This window comes from Theobroma cacao, chromosome 10 (assembly GCF_000208745.1).
Source record: "Theobroma cacao cultivar B97-61/B2 chromosome 10, Criollo_cocoa_genome_V2, whole genome shotgun sequence".
In the NCBI taxonomy this organism is placed as follows: domain Eukaryota; kingdom Viridiplantae; phylum Streptophyta; class Magnoliopsida; order Malvales; family Malvaceae; genus Theobroma; species Theobroma cacao.
This window is the reverse complement of record NC_030859.1, coordinates 9799684-9803339: the sequence shown is the minus strand read 5'-3', so window position 1 is coordinate 9803339 and position 3656 is coordinate 9799684.

Below are 3656 nucleotides of genomic sequence, written 5' to 3'. Positions count from 1 at the left end.
ATGTCCCATATGTAACCCTTTTTGTTCTTATGGCAATTTCATACTTGTGTAAACATTATCATTTGCATAACATTCTACAATTAGAATCATAATATTCAATTTTATAAATGAGAAGTCAACCCATAACATTGATAAAAGAAAAAGGGAAGATGGGTACATTTGCCTAGCTTAGCCTTGTGGTATTCTTACTTCCACACTAGGCTTTGTTCACATGGTATTCTTACCCCCACGGTAGGCTATAATCAATTTAGAACACAATGGAAATTCATACAATATTCTACCAAAACCAAGCATCATACATCAAATCATGACATTCAGCTACTAGACTTATTAATGGGCAATACATAGAAAAAAATCCTTAAATGGTGGGGACTTCCTCATCCACTTTCACAATCTATTTTTATGGGCATTATATCTTAACCACTTTCACCTTCACATGTAAGTGACTCCAATTGTCCACCTTAGCACAAACGCTTTGTGGTTTCTCTAATATTTTAAAATCACATTTATTTGGGTGGCTATCTATTAGTCCACCTTGGCTTTTATTTAGCTATCCACCTATCATGCAACGTACATCCAATCGAGGAGTATTTGAGTGAAAACATTTGGGAAGGCTTTTCTCCCCTTATTGAAAACTAATATATAGTAGAAATATTTAATTAATAGATTTGAAAACTTTATCGAAAACATTTGTGCTCAAAGATTTAGATTTATTGATATCATAGTAGTATTCAAAATATGCACATAAACCAAGTCGATAAATCATGCTAGCTTTATTGTATAAAATACTTTAAGAGGTGTACTCGCTCACCTTTAAGAAGCAACTTCCTCTAAGGTTTGAGTTGTAAAACTGTGCTCATTCTTTTATCTTGAGCTCTAACAATCACCTAACACAATAAATCTAATAGTTGAGTTTTCGAATATTTTCCACTTATCCTCCAAAAATTTCTTAACACTAAACCCAATCCATAAAGTGAACAACCTTAAATATCCTTACCTTTACAACTCTTTTGAGAGCAAAACCCCCAAAATCCTCAACTCAAGATTGAGTTAAATGTGCTAAAAATAATAAAATCCTAGAATTAGGTTATAACCTTAAGTTTCAAGCTTAAAAATGCCAAATCTTACCTTAGATTGATGTTTGGTGTTGGCCGAATTAATAAACACAAGTGCATGTGGCCGTACAAGTAATATACATGTAAGTTGACTATCGTTTCCCATAAAGAGTTGTACCTATTCTTACTAAGTATTAAATTTATCACAATGTAATCTTATCCAAGCACTCAATTTCAAATGATTAATTAAACTAAAATTAAGTAATTAACTAAACAACTAACGAAGTACAAAATGTCACTAAAAGGATTATTTGCTCAAAACTTAGGATTATGGTGTCTTTCAAAGCTTTGTCTAAATTAAATCATTCTCTTTAACATGGATTAATGGAATACATGGCTAACCTAGAATCAATATTATGTATATGTCTCTATCGAGATCATACCCACATACCTTTCAAAATTAATCCCATATGTCTATGAAAATTAATTAGAACAAATTCATTAGGTTTGTGTTCTAATTTGGCTGCCTAAGGTATTTAAGTATATGTCTATCCTAAACACGAAACTATCACCTAACTCCGAAGTGAATAGAACAAAGGCTACTCAAAACTATGGTATATTCTAAACTCCCCCTATTGAGTTCCATTTGGAGATCCATGACATTTCAACTAGTGATCAAGCAGTGAAAATCAATACTTACATAATTGAATAAACCATGCAATTTGCATTAATACCATGCAAGGAAAAATCAAATATTCAAACTACATAATGAAATAACCTACAATCCTAGAAAACAAAATTAGTTTATCATTGTTTTTACAGCAGACATGATTAAATCAAGAGAAAAGACCATTTTTACAGCAAAATAACAAGAAAGAAATGAAGAATAAAGTTATATCAAAGCCTCTTTTGATTCTTGATCCTCGATTCCTTCGATTTCTTCATATTTCTCTCGTTGAAAGCCTTTTCCTTTTCTCAAAAAAATCGTTGTTCATTGCCTCTCTTAATCTCCGTTATTCAACTATTGAAAATCACATATTTATACCTTCTAAAACGCCCTAAGAAAATAATTCCCAAATAGTTTACTCACATAGTAAAACACGGTAAGTGTCGTGGCCTTGATTTTTTGGGCTCTGCGGTGTTTAGCACTTGTATAAACTTTTTAGTGTTTTCCACCCAGCACTATAGAGCGTTTCCTTGGGTGCTACTGCATTAGCCTTTCAGGAGTTTTTATGGGAGCATTGCTGCTCCCTTGGACACTGTGACCTTGAGTTTTGCAAGCCCGCAGAGTTATTCCTTGTTCTGCCTTGGTGCAAAACTACTGTAGTGCCTTATCTTGAAATGCGATTTTCTCCTACATCAAGGCTGATTTGGGCAAAGTGGTAAACGAAAACATTGTAGGTCTACCTCTTATATTTCTAATGGTCTAAGAATCATGTTGATTGAATCTTTGTATCTCAAGTTACCACAACATGTTCAATGAAAACCTACACTTAGTCTCCATTGCATAGTTGATCACCATTTAACTTTATGAATTTGAAAACCTACAAACACATGCACTACATCAGCATTGGCTTAAAATAGGACTTTCAACATGAAAATGAACTAGAATTACTTAAATTAACTAAGTTAACATTTTTTAAACTAATCAACTAAAAACTTAAAAATTGTCTAAAAGCTACTTAAAACCCAAGGATTTAGTGACATTAACATCCCAAAATGTGGCTAAATAACTCTATATAATAGAGTTATCATTCGAAAGGTTGAATCATTGTCCAATGGGTTCTTGAGAGGTTGAGAGAGGGTTTGGATGCTGTTAGGGATAAGTTAGAGATTGAAGGAGTGAAAAATGAAGTCTAGGGCTTAAGTTGAGTCTTTTATTTTTCCATGCCAGAGAGTCAATGTGAAACCTCGACTTTCATAGACGTGTAGCGGAGGTAGACACGATGACGTGGATTAGAGGTAGTTTCATCATTTTTTGGGTGAGCTTCTAGAAGTGGGTTTTTCTAACATTATTAAGGTCTAAATAGGCCTAAGAAATAAATGAATGATGTATATAATAATGAAATAAACGAAGAAAATAGAAATAATGACAATTTTCACAATAGGTGTAAAATGGTCATTTTGCATATCGAGTCTAAATTTTTAAGTTTTCGTGAACTCGAGTACTTCTAGACTATTATGGACTTTGTCTCAGTATCAAATGAGCAAAAAGTTTAACCAAGGGAAAGAAATGAGGCAAAGTCAACTATTGAATGGCATTTTTGTAAATAAATGGAAGTTTAATCAACTTTAAGCATAAATATCTAATTTCTTGCAGCTTCTTCTAACTTCCAGCAGCTTATTCTTCTTCTTCTTTTTCCCATCCCTTCTTACCATTTCACGTTTTTCACCTTCCATGGAAGCCTCCCTTGAAACCTTTATAACTTTCCCAAAACTAACTCCATTTCTCATGCTTTTATACACCTTGTCATAGGGTTTTTCATACTCTTTTACTTCTACATCTCAAGAACCCTCAAAAGTCTTTCCTCAATACTCTCTCTCACTAGCTGGACATTCTAGAGAGAGAGAGAGAGAGAGAGAGAGAGAGAGAGAGAGAGA